General features: G+C 43.6%; 1 protein-coding gene across 1 annotated transcript in view; it reads left to right on the top strand.

Moving 5' to 3' along the window:
- The window catches only part of MLXIPL (MLX interacting protein like), a 656,022-nt gene that overhangs the window by 301,624 nt on the left and 335,095 nt on the right, over positions 1 to 19,303 (top strand). The window lies entirely within an intron of this gene.

The following is a 19,303-nucleotide window of genomic DNA, read 5'->3' as shown; positions in this document are numbered from 1 at the left end:
AGCCAGACTGGTGTTTGGAGCTGGTAGTCATGAGCACATCTTTCTCGTCTTCTTGTCACGACTCACGTGCTGCTTACGCCTGGAATCCGCAGATCGAGTGGCGTGGGTCTTGAGTGTTCGGCTTTGGCCCAGAAAGGGGCGACTCTTTCTAGTAGCCACGGTGCTGTAGGCAATGGTAATGCCAAGAACAGACCGTGCCCTTCAGAAATAGCGCCAGAGGCAAAAAAACCCTGAAAAGGGGAAAAAACCTCCAAACAGTAGATTCCTGAAACAAGAACAAAAAAACAGGAATCAAAAAGAAACAAAATGCAGGTAAACGCTAATTTTGACGAGATTCAGAACTGAAGGCAAAGAATCAGGAGCGAAGACACAATCAGAGCAGAAAGTGTTGCAGCGCAAAGAAAGGGAGAAAACAGAACCCTTAAATACCAAGAAACAGGAAATGACCAACAGGAAGTAAAAGGACACCATCTTAGATAGGGAAAAGTACATAGAACAGAATAGAGTAGGAACCATAGAGAATAAGGAACAAGGAATGCTGGGAAGAGAAAGGTAACATGGGAAGGGGGAAAAAACATAAAGAAAGTACAACAAAAATGCCCCGAAAAGAAGAAAGGAAGAAAAAAGAACAGGTGAGGAGGGGTCAGGGGGCACCAGGAACGCAAGGAAAAGCAGAGCGAGGCCCCAAGCAAAATCTGGGGCCTCGTGAGGTGCACAGAAGGCTCGGGGCGCGCCGCGTGGGGCGGCGCGACACTTCTCAACATGCTGCCTTCATGGCCTGTTTGTCACTTATTGCATCAGTGCTGTGGGTATTCATGTCATGGGGCTTTAAAATCAGAAGATGTCAACCTCCCTGGCTCCCTGACGTGTGCTGTACGTGGCTGTGTCGCAGTCACCAGGGTGATAATGACCGCTCAGGCTTCATGTGCATTTCATAGCACTATAGAGCGCAGGCGTTACTATGACTCTAATCAATTCATAGTATACGGAAGGGGTGGGACAGGAGGGAGCTTGAACACTGAGTGCTTGTGTTCGGTAGTAGAGATGATGCTATCCTCGACCATGAACTCAGTCATACCCTAAGCAGAGTGCTTGTGTGCTGTAGTAGAGACAATGCTATCCTCGACCATGAACCCACTCACACCCTAAGCTGAGTGCCTGTGTTCGGTAGTAGAGATTATGCTATCCTCGACCATGAACCCACTCATACCCTAAGCAGAGTGCTTGTGCTGGGTTGGAGAGATGATGCTATCCTCGACCATGAAACAATGCATATCCTAAGTAGAGTACTTGTGCTGGGTTGGAGAGACGATGCTATCCTCGACCATGAAACAATGCATATACCCTAAGCAGGGTACTTGTGCTGGGTTGGAGAGATGATGCTATCCTCGACCATGAAACAATGCATATACCCTAAGCAGGGTACTTGTGCTGGGTTGGAGAGATGATGCTATACTCGACCATGAACTCACTCATACCCTAAGCAGAGTACTTGTGCTGGGTTGGAGAGACCATGCTATCCTCGACCATGAAGCAAAGCATATCCTAAGCAGGGTACTTGTGCTGGGTTGGAGAGACCATGCTATCCTCGACCATGAAGCAATGCATATCCTAAGCAGGGTACTTGTGCTGGGTTGGAGAGATGATGCTATCCTCGACCATGAAACAATGCATATCCTAAGTAGAGTACTTGTGCTGGGTTGGAGAGACCATGCTCTCCTCGACCATGAAGCAATGCATATATAAGCAGGGTACTTGTGCTGGGTTGGAGAGATGATGCTATCCTCGACCATGAACCCACTCATACCCTAAGCAGGGTACTTGTGCTGGGTTGGAGAGATGATGCTATCCTCGACCATGAACCCACTCATACCCTAAGCAGGGTACTTGTGCTGAGTTGGAGAGACGATGCTATCCTCGACCATGAACCCACTCATACCCTAAGTAGAGTACTTGTGCTGGGTCGGAGAGACGATGCTATCCTCGACCATGAACCCACTCATACCCTAAGTAGAGTACTTGTGCTGGGTCGGAGAGACGATGCTATCCTCGACCATGAAGCAAAGCATATCCTAAGCAGGGTACTTGTGCTGGGTTGGAGAGACCATGCTATCCTCGACCATGAAGCAATGCATATCCTAAGCAGGGTACTTGTGCTGGGTTGGAGAGATGATGCTATCCTCGACCATGAACTCACTCATACCCTAAGCAGAGTACTTGTGCTGGGTTGGAGAGACCATGCTATCCTCGACCATGAAGCAAAGCATATCCTAAGCAGGGTACTTGTGCTGGGTTGGAGAGACCATGCTATCCTCGACCATGAAGCAATGCATATCCTAAGCAGGGTACTTGTGCTGGGTTGGAGAGATGATGCTATCCTCGACCATGAAACAATGCATATCCTAAGTAGAGTACTTGTGCTGGGTTGGAGAGACCATGCTCTCCTCGACCATGAAGCAATGCATATATAAGCAGGGTACTTGTGCTGGGTTGGAGAGATGATGCTATCCTCGACCATGAACCCACTCATACCCTAAGCAGGGTACTTGTGCTGGGTTGGAGAGATGATGCTATCCTCGACCATGAACCCACTCATACCCTAAGCAGGGTACTTGTGCTGAGTTGGAGAGACGATGCTATCCTCGACCATGAACCCACTCATACCCTAAGTAGAGTACTTGTGCTGGGTCGGAGAGACGATGCTATCCTCGACCATGAACCCACTCATACCCTAAGTAGAGTACTTGTGCTGGGTCGGAGAGACGATGCTATCCTCGACCATGAAACAATGCATACCCTAAGTAGAGTACTTGTGCTGGGTCGGCGAGACAAAATGATCCTGGAACATTAACCCGTTCATACCCCAAGCAGAGTTGTGCTGGGTAGAGGGAGACATGCAAATGCCCTGTATATTGAATATTGTGTGTCATGGGCCACGCAGCAGGCAGGTTACATCACTGGTTTGCACATGTAGACTGTGGCCTACAGGCTCCCTCATGTCTGACCGGGTGGGCATGATTACCCTGCCCCACGTCACCTGGAGCTCGGTGCTCAGATCTCCTGTGGTAAACAGGCCATGGCGGCAGGCCCTTGTTATTACTGCTCTGAATTTGTCAGACCTGAGATATCAAGAATGTCGGGACCCTCGCAAAGTTAGTTGTGGTTCCTGCACTGCCTCGCACGTGACAGCAATCCTTAGCAATGCTAAAAGCCTCTGGAGTGATGTCCGGGATATGTGACCAGCTTGGCCCGTGAGAACCTGTAGCATCACCTGCCTTCCAAGGCACGGTGTGGTGCCATTAGTTGCGTCCTACAATGTGCAGGATCTCATTTAATGGGGCAGCTTAGCTCCTGCACGTAGTAGCTAATACATGTGCTTAGTAACTCAACTCTGCTTGTTCAGACCTGCGGTGTAGTTTGAGCTGGGTCCCTGATTTTCTTTTCTATGATACTTTCCTTGAGCTCTGCCGTCTGCACAAGATGTAGAAACCTTAACTTTTTTAAATGATAGTTTTATGGAGTTTTTGAACAATGTAAATCAACATGCTTAACAAATACGAATATACATAAATATAAAAAGAGGGATATAGCGGAAATATAAACTTAACTGCTGAGTCGACATTAAGTTCGTGCAGCTTTTCGCATCTCTTCGGTTTCCTCTGTTCTCTCTCTGCCTGACGTTTGGTGGTTTTTGGTGAAGGTAATATAACATTTATGCTGCGATAATAATGAAAAAGTAATGCTTGTTTTTTGCTGAAGCGTTTTCACATTGGCTAGTTTTGATAACGCCTTCCTTCAGCTGTTAGTATTTTCATATCTGTATTGGATTAGTTTCTTTCCTTTCGTTACACCTTTTTGAACCAACGACTTAAATGAGAGCTAGAGAGCTCTGTGCTTGGATCTTAGATGTGTCGTTAAAAATTGCTTAACTTCACGTGAGTGACTTGGTGCTCTGTACTTTTACCTGTAATATTGAAGTTATGACCTGCTTAGCATCTACTGTCTGAGAAGGGAAAAGCCTAAATGATTGACTGTATGTTGCCTTTGCTTGGAGTATCTGGGGTGTATCTAGCTCATTGTTTCCCAAACTGTAGGCGCTGGGTCGTCAATGTCCAAGCAATAAATAAAGGAGCTTTTAAATTATGTTTATCTTCGCTGCGCTTCCGTGAAAGAGGTCAGATACCAGGCCGTGTATTCTGAAAAACTCCTCTCACGTTTTAGTCAGAGAAAGAAACGTAAAGTTAATTATATGACAATCCTGCAGGGGTACAGAGAGTGTGAAAGGAAAGGCTGTAGGATGTAATTTACTGTAACACAAAAGAAAATTAAAATACCTATAAATTAACTGCACACATTCATCAGTTTAGAAAGCAAAAATGAAAAAAAAAAATTGTAATTCTGAAGTTTGAAGGAAACAAAGATTTTCTTTCGTTCTTTTACTTAGTGATACATGAATAATAAATAGTCACTAAAACCAGATTTACACACATTACATTTTGTGTGCAATGTAGTTTTATCAATAAAACTATATGTCCATGCAAATTTAATGGCCATTTTTATGTAAAACGTGCCGTCAATAAATGACAGTGTGCTGCCACACGGTACATTAGCAAATAGTCCGCCTCATGTCTATTAAAGCTTGGTAGGTCACAAGAGTTTGTCATGCTACAAAGTGGGTTATGGTCCTAAAAAGTTTGGGAACCAATGGCCTAGCTGGTCCAATTTAATTGAAACTCTGCTTGCATTCCCTGCTCTACTCAAACCACAAGTTGGGGAGTATGGTACCCAGAATGCCTCAGCATTTACCCACCGATGCGGCTGCCTCTTCAGGAGGATATCTTGTATCCGCAGTGGGACTGAGAACTGCAACCCGGGCCTCCATAGCCTACACCTCCTTGCATGGAGATTGAGTGGCAGCAGTTAGAAGCATTTGACTTGATAACTGAGGTACTGCTCGTCATCCTTGCAACCAGACATTCATGAAGTCCATTTATACTGGACGCTAAGAGAAAATTGTTGCTTGGTGTGGTGCTCAGCACTTCAAACCTCTGCAGTCCAAGCTCTGATGTGTCAATGTTGTTTTTTTTGTTGGCTCAGCAAGGCCCTGCAGTTGGCACAGTAAGAGGTTATTGACCCCTTCTGCCTTTTTGTATTTACCTGACTGACCCTCTATTCAAATCGCCTATTGCTATTTCTATGCCCTCCTGACTTGCATGTTTCTGTCAAAGCCATTTGTCATGGAACAATGGGATTTCAGTCGAGTCTTAACATTTCTTATGCACATGTTCTTGGAGCAGATATACAGTTGCCCTTTGTATCTGTTGATGCTCGAGACTGTCTTCCTCATTACTATCACCTTAGAGCAGAGGTCTCCAAACTTTTTAATGCCGCGCCCCCCCAGATGAAAAATAAACATCATTGGGCCCCCCTCAGAATTTTTCACAATTATTTTATAAACATGGCAATGTTTAAATATGTCTAAACCTATTTAAACATTGCAGTTAAGTACTGTTACCTTTTTAAAAACTGCAATAACATGCTTCTGCTTAAAACAAAGGCCTGTTATCTGTATAATATTTATTTTGGCCAGAGTCTGGGGCCCCCCCTGGGATCACTACAGGCCCCCCTAGGGGGGCCCGCCCCCCAGTTTGAAGACCTCTGCCTTAGAGCATCACATGTGTGGCCTTCAGGTGCTTTTTGTACAATTGCCACTTTTCCCCCCAACAAATGGGTGCTGAGGACTCTGAAATCATTTTACCAAAAGTTGTGGCTCCTTTTCATGTCAACCAATCCATTACAGTGCCAGTGTTTTTCACTCCACCTCCCCCTCCAAAGACGAGGAGAGACTCCACTGGCTCAACCTTAAAAGGGCACTGACCTGAACAGACCACACAAAAGACAGTCATGTGGATGACCAACTCATTGTCGAGTTTTGTGGAGCAAAGGAAGACAAGGCAGTGCAGAAGAAGACTCTCTGTCAAAATTGATAATACGCAGCATCAAATTTGCTTTGCATTAGCCAAGACACAACCCCTTGAATGCATTCAGACTTATTCCACCATAGCTAAGACCATTACAACAGTATTGATGTGAGAGATACCAGGTTAAGACATCTGCAAGACTGCAACATGGCCTTTGGTGCACACATTCATAAAGCACTACTCCTTTGACAGGTAGGCCATTTTACCCTTTTGGTCCTGGAGGACTTTCGGGTCTGACTCCAATCTCCACTTTTGGGAGTTACAGCTATGGCATCTATTCCAAAGGTGAGGAATCGACTATTAGAAGTAACCATCAGAAAAACAAGTTGCTTATATTTGGTGATGCTCTTTCTGGTGGATACTTTATCTAACTACATGTTCTTCACTTGCCTCTCCTAGACCTAGTCTGTGGAGTGGATTCCTTACCATGTCAATAAGGTCCCAAGCTGGAGAACAGCGCACTGTTATCAGCAATTGTTTTTACAGCGCTCTGTCTGAGGGTCCCAAAGCTAAACTAAAATGACATCAGTGTGCAAGGCTGGCTTTTATTTGTGGCTTTGCTCTGTCACTTCCTGGGTGGTGTGCAGTCACTGCAGTGCTACTCTGTGCCACTTACTGGCATATGGGAGCATTGCCGTGAACATTTTCTGGATCCAGTCTAGCACTTGCGAATATTCAATAGGTGAGGATTCTGAAGTTAGATAGAATATCCACTAGAAAGAGCAATACTAAAATGAAGTAACATGGGGCCAGTTGTACAAAGCACTTTTGCATTTCCTAACGGTCCAAATCAGTATTTTGGGCCGTTAAAAAATGCAAAACAGCCTTTTCTTATGTACAAAGGTCTTTAAGAAATCGCAAATTTCGATTTCTACCTTGTATAAATCGCAATTTGCGATTCCCAGAATAGGAAATTGCAAATAGGGATTTCCTATTTGCGATTCCTTATCTGAAGTACAAAGCATTTCCTAACTGCGACTCGGACATTTAGGAGATGCAATTACCACCTACTTGAAGTCGGTGGTAACTTGGTGCAATTTAAAAAATGTACCCCAAGGTGCTTTTTTTAATGGCAATAGAACACACACATGCCCCTTAGGCATATGTGTGCTCTACAGGTGCACCCCTGTTTTTGGGGTGCTCCAAGGGGGGACTTTTTCCCTTTGGCATCCCTGGTTTTGCATTTCCTAAATAGCGATCTCTTAATAAGAAATCGCTATTTAGGAAATGCAAAACCGGCCAATTGACTACAATGTAATGGGATTTTTTAATACTCATTTCCTAATAGCGATTCCTACTTTGGGGAGGAATCACTATTAGGAAATCGGTATCTCTGGACATAGCATTTTGCATTTCTTAAATAGCAATTTTTATGAAGTCACTATTTAAGAAATGCAAAATTGCGTTTTTGTACATCTGGCCCCTGCTCTCTTAGGTGTTTCAGTAAGTAAAGGATTATTACGGCCAATTTGCAGGTATGGTCAGTATTAGAGTGCATGGAGAAGTTTAAGTCTATCCAGAAACCTAGTGATTTCACACCAGGCTTCAGTTTGGGGGTGATGCCCTCAGAATTCAGGTCAGTTAGCCACTTGGTGTCATTTATTGTTGTTAGATCTCTGCCGAGTGATATAAACTCAGTCGTCTCTGGAATTAGTTTCAGGATGTTTGCTGACATCCGTTTTTGTACTATTTTGAGACTTTTTGTGAGAGTAATGACCTTGTTGAATTTTGTGACTTTCCTGTGTATTGGTCTTGTGGCTGGTCAGTCTGTCATTGAGTGGTTCCACATACAAGTTGAAAAGTGTGAGCCAGGACGGATCCTTGTGAACATGAAGGATTTCAGAGAAATAGTCACTGAGTTGTTTATTTTTTAGGTATGAAGCAAACCACCATAGTACAGTTCCTGATATGTGTATGTAAGATTAGAGGGTTTCGATTAATCCCTAATGGTTAGTGGTGTCAAAGGCTGTTGTCAAGTCTAGCAGGATCAGTGGACTTGCTTCTTCATCGTCACACATGTGGTGATGTCACTTAAGATTGCGACTGTGGGCGTTTCAGTCTTTGTGGAAAACAGACCGATGGTTAGCGAGCATGGTTTCTTCAGTAAATGTATTGGTTTCCTACAAATTTTTCAATTACTTTGCTAAGTGAAAGCAGTTGAGTCGATTGGCCTGTCTCTAGTGATGGAGTTGGGGTGGTTTTTTTTTTTGGTTTTTTTAAGAAAAGAGGAGATGTGTTCATGTTTTAGAGTGTCTGGGAAGTTTCTTTCCGTTAATGAGGAGCAGATGATGAGACACCAAATTTCTGTGTAAATGTTTGGATTAATTTCATGGATGGTTAATGCTTTCAATATTGTATGGTCATCGCCATAGAACATAAACTTCAGTGATTTGATTATGCCTTCTAATTAAGTCTCTTTTATTTGCAAAAAATGAGTCCATGTGTTCGTTGATTTGGCTAGGTGTGTTTGATCTGAGCTTCTAGTTTCAGATTTTTGATTTTCCACGTTGTAGATTATTTTATCTGGGAAATATTTAACAAATTTGTTGCATTTTTTCGGTTCAGTTTTCGTGATCAGTGGTAAAGGTGTGGTTTGGTGTGTTTTATGGTATATATATATATATTTTTACAATCTGGTAGTCTTCTTTTGGTTTGTTTAGAGCGCTGCGTTTCTTCTGTTGTAAGAATGAAGATTTAATCGTGATAACGATTTGTCTGTAGTTTTAACGTTCTCTCGTCTTTATTTTGTGAGTGTATCCTCGGGTCCGAGGCATGCACGTCAGTCCTCCAAAATGCCTGGGAAATAATTTTCTGATGCTTACCTCACCTGCCACGGAAGGTCATATTCCAGCTAATTGAACTCCGTTTTTATTACACTAATAGCACTAATATATATATATATATATATATATATATATATATATATATATATATATATTCCACTATTAGCCTAGTAGTGTAATAATTAAAAAATGACAATACAATGAAGAGGGCATACCGAACCGACGTCCATAAGGAGGAGCTGTCTTATGCCCCAGCACTGATTTTTCCACCTCTAAGGCCAGGGGTCGCAATGGCAGTCCCGGGGCTCGCGACCCCTAAATGACGTTCATGGTCCGAGGCCTTTGTCATGTTTCTTTCCAGGTTCCTAATTTTCATTATTTGTTGATCTAATGACTCAGAGATACATTGATTTGTTCCATGTGGGTTTATAATTCTCCCTTTTAGTGATGCAGTTTATTTGCAGTTTTCCTCATAATTTAATTGATATGCTTTATATGGACGTCACGTAGGGGTCGCGGCTGCGACCCCTGACTTGCCCTTTGTGACCCCTACCACTGCCTTTGCGACCCCTGGCCTCAGAGGAGGCAGTTCAGTGCCAGGAAAACAGCACATCAGTTGGGGCTCTGCTCTCCTTGTTTTCTGTCTTTTTTTATTACACTAATAGTGATTAATAGCATATTATTCACTATTAGTGTAATAAAAATGGGGTACAATTAGCTGAAATATTCCGGTCCATGGCACCTGAAATAAGTTAAAACAAAATGCTTTTAAATGTATGTTGTGTGCATGCTTGCAGGTGTGAGTGTGTTTATTTGAGACAGTGAGTGCGTGTAAGTGTGAATTTGTGTGTATGTGAGTGAAAGTGGCGATCAAAGGGTGTGTGATGTCACTTCCACTACCCCTGGCATTTTGGTGAGTTGACGTCCATGATGCTTTACCATTTTATTTACATCGTGGATTTGAGTGGCAGTGCTACAAGTGTATCCACATAGATTTATTTTTGGGAGCGAGCTCCTCAGTTCAGTTCTCTTCTGATTTTATTTGTGGTATTGGTTTTTGATTCTGTTTCAAATGGAACTGTGCTGTGGTCAGACCAGTCAGCATTAATTGGACCTAGTCAGATGATGGTAGGTTTGTAGGCGATAACTAGGTCTAGGATTTTTCCTCTGTTGGTGGGGCCAGTGCAGAGTTGTTTAAGTTGTTGCTGTTGTTCTGTAAGCAGCAATTACTTTGCTTAAACAGGTGTGCCTTTTCACCACCCCTGTGAATCGGCAACTATTTAGAGAGTTATCCAGTATTGGATCTTTCATAGATTCACATGCTTGAATCTTTCCCGTTTTCGAAGTGGGAGTCCCACGGGATCCTATAAAGCAGTATATAATAATAACCATAATAACCATAGAGCCTACAATGGAAGTAGGCCTAAATTTGCTAGTCTGTCCATGTCATTTTTTTAAATGGACCAAACTTGAACCATAACCAATCAGGTGACAGCACTCTCTAGAACACTCAAAGAGAAGCTCCCTTCCTCAGATTTTCACCGCACGTCGAGTGTGAAGGAAGTCTCCCTGATCTCTGCTCAGTTCTTTCCACAGAATTGTTCAGGAAAGGTTTGGACTTTCATTTACATCCAAATTATGTCTGATTCTAAAGGCCTCTTTCGTCCCTGCAAGACCTGTGGGGAAAAAGAGAGTTCATGTGGATGATCCTTATAAAAACTGTATCTATTGCCTTCACCCTACTCATAAGACAAAAGAATGCAAAATCTGTCTCACTTTCCCTCCAAAAACTCTGACAGAGAAGGCAGATTGTTGCTGTGGCTACAGAAAACTAAACCCCAAAAAACTTCCTCTGATGAGGACTGTGACTCTGTCCCTAAGTCTCACAAAAGGGCTAGATCTCTAGAGGGAACTTCTGAGGAGAGCAGGAAATCTCTCAAAATTAATCATCAGTCTAAAGAGTCAAAAAAGAGAGAAAAAGAAAAACAACCCTCTTCAGAGGTAACTTCATCTGCTCTAGCTACCCCCTGTAAGCCACTAAAACAAAGGGGACACAAATCTCCTGTTGTCTTGTCATCGGCGACGAAGCCACCGTCAACGGCAACATCGTCGATGACCACCGTCACCACTGTATCGTAGACGAGACCATCTGCGTCGACAACAACAACATTTTCCATGCAGGTTCCACTTTCATCTACGAGAACCTCGGAGACGTCTAAGTCTTCACCGATGGCACCGGCGACAGCATCACCATCAGTGACGCTTCCATCCTCGACTCCTCCAAAGTCGACGATTTCACCGTCAACGGCCCCACCGTCGATGATACCATCGACGAAAACACTGTAGACAAGGATAAGAATAAAAACTTGTCATAAACCCACCATGGCACACGCGGCAAACATTTCACCTCTTCTTTCAAGTCAATTTTTAGACATGGAGGACTCAGATGATGACGGACCTTTTGGACCGGCTCATAGTCCTTTGGAACTCCATGTGAAATATCAGGAAGAGGAAAATAAGAATATTATGAGGATGATCAAAGTCAGCATGTTGAAGGATACTATCGCACACCCTCTATTCAGAAATACACTGAGCACCACTATTATCTGGAGTTCCATCGTCCACAGGAGTATGCATTTATGCCTCGTTCGCTGATAGAGGATCTTCAAGACATGCTGTCAGATCACATACGGCGCTTTCCTCCACAGACAGAGGTGCCACCATCTACTCCACCACGTACAGCTTCTGCTCCGGCATCAGATATTCCACCTCCAATAGAGCCCAGGATGACACATCCACCACACGGTGTCCCCCCCGCCTAGGGATGATCTTTCCACATCGGAGGATGAAGCAAGGGAAGAAGGCGAACCACTGTCTCAGCCAGACGGCTGGCAGGATTACGTTATTCCTACTCCATCTCCTCCTCAATACCCTCCGTCTGATTCCCCCTCCTGAAGACATTGGGGGGTTTCATTCTATTATGGAAAGGGTGGTGGAAAGATTTCACCTACCCATCACAGTGAAGCATTCCGATTGTTTCTTATATGATTTCAAAGATCAGGTTCGGAAATCAGTAAGGTCCATTCCTATCATTGACCACTTATGACAGGAAGGTGTCAGAATTATGAAGAACCCCGCTACGGTGCCAGCAGTCCTACCACGTATTGACAAGAAACACAGGGCTCCAGATGATTCTCCTGCATGTCTCACGGGACATCCTAGGCCGGATTCTGTAGTCTCACAGGCTGCGCAGAGACGATCTAAAAATCCAGCAGCCCCTATCTCAGTACCACCAGTTAGAGACGGGCGACACCTTGACACTATAGGCAAAAGATTTTCCCTCATGTCAGCCATTACAGTGAGAGCTGCTAATGCATTAGCTATCCTAGCACGCTATGACAGGCAGATGTGGTCCGACATCAAACCTATGATTGATCTCATCGCTGAAGAGCAAAGGCAGGAAGCAAAGAAGATCTTGCAAGAAGGAGAAAGAGCCTCTTCTGAGATCATTGACAATGCCCTGGACATAGTCTCAACGGGGTTTAGGCAATTGGCAGGCGCTGCTGTTCTGAGGCATCAGGGCTTGCTAGAAGCCACTTCTTTTTGACCTTGAGTGCAAACAAAGATTTTAGATATGGCATACGACGGGGATATGCTCTTTGGCAAGCACATAGATGAAGCCCTTCTTGCCATTAAAACAGACACTGACACCGCTAAATCCCTAGGCACATTACAGTATAAAAGGCTGCCTTTCAGAGGGGCAAGGGGATGTGGCTTTTCCTCCTGTAGAGGGTCTTACTTCCGTTCTCAACCGTTTCAACCTTACCAGTAATGCAGAACATCACAGTTGTATCGCCAACCAACTACGGCTGGTTTCTCTAGACAAGGAGCCCGTCGGGAACTTCACATCAACCCAGGGACACAGGACGCAAGCAATGACCTAGTTGAAGTACCATCTACTCAACTTTCCCAGCATCAAGTAGGGGCAAATATATCCAAATATCTCCACAACTGGAAAACTATCACCTCGGATCAATGGGTACTGGGCATAGTAACTAATGGCTACACCTTAGAATTCACATTGAAACCTCCAACAAGGTAGCAATAGAAAAAGTTCCAATGGCTCAAACAGGAAAAGGATTCTATTCCCGTTTTTTCCTTGTGCGAAAGAAAACAGGGGAATGGAGACCTATTCTAGATGTCCGGCATCTCAACAAGTACCTCCGCAAACATACTTCCAGAATGATTATTCTTTCAAATATATTAAATCTCCTAAACAACGGAGGCTATATGACATATCTAGACTTGGAGGATGCTTATTTTCATATCCCCATTCATCCCAAGCATCACAAATATCTTCGATTCACAGTGGCTGGTACTCACTATCAGTTTTGAGTCCTTCCCTTCGGGCTCAGATCCGCTCCCCGCATATTCACCAAGTGTCTAGCCCCAGTAGCAGCTGTTCTCAGGAAGCAAGGTCACCAGGTCTTTCCATACCTAGACGACTGGCTACTGAAAGCGTCAACTCCGCAAGAACATTGGCAGCGACAAAAGATTGCACTGCACTTTTTCAAAAACTAGGTCTCGCAGTCAATGTCAAAAAATCTTGCACAATACCCACTCAGAGGATGACCTTTCTCTGAGCTATCCTGGACACGCAGCTGAACAAAGCTTTCCTTACACAGGAATGACAGAATCGGCTAGCATCTCTGGCCAAAATAACATCAAAAAGAAAGTTCATTTCAGTGCGGTTGTACAAATCGCTCCTAGGTATTATATCTTCCACAATCAACCTGGTACTAAATGCACGTCTCAAAATGAGACCGTTGCAGGAAGAATTGCAAGTTCAGGAACCAAACGCAAGATTTGTTCGAGGATCTCATTCTTGTTACGCCAAAGATGGTAAAGGCATTGGACTGGTGGGCTCACCAGTCTCATCTTTCTCAAGGCCTCACGTACATTCCGTTAGTCCCACAGTTTATAATTACGATGGACGCTTCTATGGAAGGATGGGGAGGTCATCTCCAAGATCTGTAAATCCAGGGGAAATGGTCAAGCCATCAAAGGCTGATGCATATCAACAGCCTAGAACTCAAAGCCATCTTTCTCACGTTGCAGGCATTCCTCCCGAGGATAAAAGGGTCTTGAGTGCTGGTGCGGACAGACAACACAACCAGCATCTATTATATAAACAAGCAGGGAGGCACAAGGTCTTTAATGCTCTCACAGGAAGCTCAGTTACTATGGGATTGGCTCACAAAACACAACATCTCTCTGAAGGCCGAGCATGTTCCAGGAGTGCGCAACACGCTGACGGATGCACTTAGCAGGACCAACAGCGATTGTCACGAATTGGAACTGAATCAAGCCCATCTAGACAAAATATTTGCAACATGGGGGAGGCCAACTCTAGATCTCTTTGCAACGAACTGCAATATCAAACGCCGATTTTACGCAAGTTGGTATCCCCTCCCAGGGTCTTAGGGGGAATGTCCTTTCGAAGCGATGGTCCAGGATCTATGTGTATGCTTTTCCCCCCATCCCATTGATTCCCAAAGTCATAGCCAAGATGAAGACGGAGTCTTGTCGCCTAATGCTAATTGCTCCCAGATGGCCCAGACAGTACTGGTACACAGAGCTTCTTCTAATGTTGGAAAACACATCGATGCATCTTCCTCCAACTCCAGTGCTACTTTCAATGCGCCAAGGGGAAATACTACATCCAGATCCGACGTCACTGCACTTGCATGCATGGCTCCTGAATTCCATGAGTTCCAGCATCTTAGGATCACCCCAGAATGTAGAAAAATACTTTCTAAAGTGAGAGCAGACAGCACCAACAAAACGTATGGACTTAAATGGAAACGGTTCTTTTGTTGGTGTCAGCAGCACAACTTACACCCTTATGAGGCCTCTCCAGAACAAATATTACCTTACCTGTTAATACTGGCAAAATCCGGGCTTGTGCATTCCTCATTGAAAGCGCATTTAGCAGCAATCTCGACAAACAGACGTTCTTCAAATACGGCCTCACTTTGTTCATCACGTCTAATTAAACAGTTCATGAGAGGTTTATTCAGGGTCTTTCCTCCAGTAATGTTGCCTCCTCCTGAATGGCACCTTAATGTTGTGCTCTCACAACTAATGAAACCTCAGTTTGAACCCATACAAAAGGCAGACTTCAGGTTCCTTACGTGGAAGATAGCTTTCCTTCTAGCAATCACTTCCACCAGAAGAGTCAGTGAGATCAAAGCTTTCACTACACAAAAGCCCTTTCTGCGTTTTACTGAGGATTTCATCATTCTCAAAACAAATCTAAAATTCATTACTAAAGTTCCTTCTCAATTTCATCTCAATCAACCAGTTATTCTCAGGACATATTTTCCCAATCCAACATCACCAGCAGAAAAATCCCTCCACACATTGGATGTGAAGAGATGTCTTAAGTTCTATCTTCAATGAACTAAACCTTTTTGCAAATCTGATCAATTATTCCTCTCCTACGGACCTGGGCATTTGGGTTCTGCAGTAACAAAGTCAACAACAGCAAGGTGGCTATCTGCAACTATTCAGTTCTGCCATTCTACAGCAGGAAAACCTCTACAGAAACGGCCTGGAGCAAATTCAACAAGGGCAGTTTCTACCTCCGTGGCTGTGTTTCCTGAGGTTCCTCTAGATCAAATACGCCATGCTGCTACTTGGAAGAGTACCCCCTCCTTCAAAAGCACTACTGCCTTCAGGCCACCCATAGGACAGATGCGGCCGTGGGCCAAGCAGTTCTACGACACCTGTTTCATTAAGGTGAGCAGAATAATGAACAGGGGGATAGGGAGGAATGGTGCTCCAGTGTATATCCTCCCGTAATTAATACTATGCAAATAAACAAGATACACTGTTCCAAAGGAGAGATGGGCAAGAGAATACAGGTGAGTCCTAAATTTTAGGAGCAAGAGTCCTCACACACCCAAATGGGTGTCATGCTTCATCATTGGAGTTGCTCCTCGTCAGACCGGCGCTACAATGTCTGACGGGCACCCCCCACTGAAGGGGGGGCTCTTTGCCGCAGATCTTTTCTCGATGATGCAAAGACACTAAGAGTGAGTTTGGAAGAGGAAAGAAACTAGGAGAGTCTAACTAGAAGTTAAAATTGGCTCACAAACCCAAAGCACAAGATAACCGTTTTATTAGTCCATGAGGGGGTTGAGGCCAAGATTAAAAATGATCAAACGAGTGAAACAGAGACAATGGTCAATCACTCTTTCCCTCAAAAATGCAGAAAAAGGGGTGGGGAACTACCAAACCATCCCTAGAGAAGGGTCAACATGTTTTGCTTCTCTGTGGTCCAGCCGGATCCAGCAATGCTTCTTCAGGACCTTAAAACTACATACTTCTCCTAATTGTAAACTAAAGGGACAGATTATAACCTGAGATTATCGGTTATGGTGTATCCAGTCACTTACACTAGTCCGGTTAAAACTCAAACGAACTATTCCTAAATGTCGCCCCTCCCTGTCGAGGAACGTACTTCCTGGGACAGCATCGGCTAGTCGGATAGTTTCGGGAGCACGGCTTCGGGTAGGCTTCCCGCTACGGCCAGGAGCGCCACAAAGTGTTTGCGCCCAGCTCTAGGCCGATGCTGTCCCAGGAAGTACGTTCCTAAAATTTAGGACTCCCCTGTATCCTCTTGCCTATCTCTCCTTTGGAACAGTGTATCTTGTTTATTTCCATTAAGGTGAGCCTCTATGGTAAAGTAGAATTTTGTTTTCTATTACTGGTGATTATATCTATTATTCTTGTATTCTTATTGTTACTGTTCAAAGTTAAACTTCTCTACATTCAGTATGGTGTTACTATGACTGCTATGTATAGTTGATTATATGAAATAAAAAAATAAAAAATACTTTCATTCTTACCATCTGCCTAAATTTTATTATACTGCTTGTTATTCGGATTCAAGCATGTGAATCTATGAAAGATCCAATACTGGATAAGAAATTAGTTACTTACCTGTAACTGCAGTTATCCAGTATTGGTATCTTTCATAGATTCACATGCGACCCGCCCTCCTCCCCTTAGAGGCTTCCTTTTACTGACTCAGGTAACATAATTCACTCTCACGCTGAAAATCTGAGGAAGGGAGCTTCTCTTGGGAATGTTCTAGAGGGTGCTGTCGCCTGATTGGTTATGGTTCAGGTTTGGTCCATTTAAAAAAATGACATGGACAGACTAGCAAATTGAGGCATATTTGCATTGTAGGCTCTATGGTTGTTATGGTTATTATTATATACTGCTTTATAGGATACTGTGGGACTCCCACTTCGACAACGGAGAAGATTCAAGCATTTGAATCTATGAAAGATTCCAATACTGGATAACTGCAGTTACAGGTAAGTAACTAATTTCTTATTTGATAATTTTGGCTGCAATTTTGGTTGTACGGTGTCCGTGCATTTGGTATTGATCTGGTGCGTACTTGCTTTTTTCACCTTGAACTGCCTGTGCTTCAGAATTTGTTGTGTAGTAACACACATGAGTAAGCAGTCAGAATCTCCTCCCTGAGACTTGGCTCGTTAGACCAATTAAAGATTTTGCAAATTGGTGGAAAGTGCAAGAAGTTCCTTATGCTGAAATCTAATTTAGGTGTATTTGTTTGCTAAAAGCTGGCGATGGTTATCTTGGTTTACTATTTAAAGCAGGCTAACAATAAATATTTGTTAATCTATGTTGCTGTTTTAATACAAAACTGAAATAGATTCCTGTTTTGATTTTGATAATCGGTACTGCAGACTAGGGTTTGTATTAATGTTATTCTATTTCAAGTTTCTCTCGTTCACTGGGTTGGCACAATTTGTCCCCTAGATGGCACCAGGCACTTGCAACTGATGCCGTAGACGTTCGTTTACACGTGGAACTCTATACTTTATTTCATCAGTATTGTAGGCGGACCAGCAATTTTTGTCATAAAGATATATTTGAATTGATTATATTTAATAATTATCAGTGAGTTTGCTGTTTTATTAGCTCAGACCCTCAGTATGAGTTTAACAGTTATGAGTTTTTAGAGTGTGAAAAGAAAGTGTTTTGTAAATGGGGTGAAGTAGCTGCTTTTCAGCTTAAGGGTTAACTTCTATTAATTTTTACTGACGTGCCCCAGTGGGTGCTTGGTGGGGGCGCAAACTGGACACCGCTTTCCCGTAAATTCTTCTGTTTTAAGCACTTAATGATGACATTGCATGGATTTGAGAAGGAGGTTGAAAAGTAAGATGGCCTCCGCTTATCCCCCTCCCAGACGTGAGAGAGACCGCCAGACCCCTCACGGCCGTTTCTCATCCATGCCTCTGTAGCTTTTCCCAGTCCCCAGTCCCTCTTCCAAACAGACAGGAGAGAGGATGTTGCAGGAGTATTAACGGCCACAGATTTGTTACATCAAAATACATGGTACATAAAATATCACGAGTGGTCATAAACATGTTCCACGTATGATCTATTTTCTTTTCCTCTTCCCTATTGTCCTTTGGTTCATTTATTACTACTGTTTGTCACCAGTGTAGTGGTTCACGCATGGCCTCCTCGACGACGGCCCGTAGGTCTGGTACCCAGCGTTGGGCAGCTAGGCTCCCACCTTGCCACCAATTTCTGTGGGCAGCTCCACTTGGGGTTGCCTGGGCTGCAAGTGCCATGTCCACCTGCTGCTGAACCTTTGCTGGCCCCGCCTGCTCTCCCATGCCCATCCCGAGGGCATTGTTTGAGAAGGCCTTGTTTTAGGCTGTCGTGCTTTTGGCTGTCTGTGTCTTGCTTCTGCCATGCTGCCTCTGGTTTCCCGACTCCATGCAGCTCCCCATTCAATAACATGTCCATGCTCCCCCTTTCGTCAAGAGGTACCTCCTTCTCCACCAGAGTTCACAACCTCACGCGATGTTCTGTTGGTTCATGACCAATGGCAGCTCCCCCATTTATTTGTAGGCCCTCTTTGCTCCTGGGTATCCCACTAGTTTGAAAGTGCCCGTGTGTTGGTAACTACCCCTTTATGTCCTCTGCTGCCTTATCCTGGTGTCCCTGCCCTTAAGCATCCAAAGGCACACTAGATTGGCAATACAATTTTTCCTTAGGTTTTTCGGCTGGATATTGGTTCCTTTACGTATGAAGCCTATGTTTCTTCTCTGAATACAGGGAGTGCAGAATTATTAGGCAAGTTGTATTTTTGAGGATTCATTTTATTATTGAACAACAACCATGTTCTCAATGAACCCAAAAAACTCATTAATATCAAAGCTGAATATTTTTGGAAGTAGTTTTTAGTTTGTTTTTAGTTTTAGCTATGTTAGGGGGATATCTGTGTGTGCAGGTGACTATTACTGTGCATAATTATTAGGCAACTTAACAAAAAAAAATATATCCCCATATCAATTATTTATTATTACCAGTGAAACCAATATAACATCTCAACATTCACAAATATACATTTCTGACATTCAAAAACAAAACAAAAACAAATCAGTGACCAATATAGCCACCTTTCTTTGCAAGGACACTCAAAAG

The sequence above is a fragment of the Pleurodeles waltl genome, chromosome 3_2 (assembly GCF_031143425.1).
Source record: "Pleurodeles waltl isolate 20211129_DDA chromosome 3_2, aPleWal1.hap1.20221129, whole genome shotgun sequence".
Taxonomy (NCBI): Eukaryota; Metazoa; Chordata; class Amphibia; order Caudata; family Salamandridae; genus Pleurodeles; species Pleurodeles waltl.
Note: the sequence above shows the minus strand (reverse complement) of the source record. Positions and strands in the feature narration are given on the sequence as shown.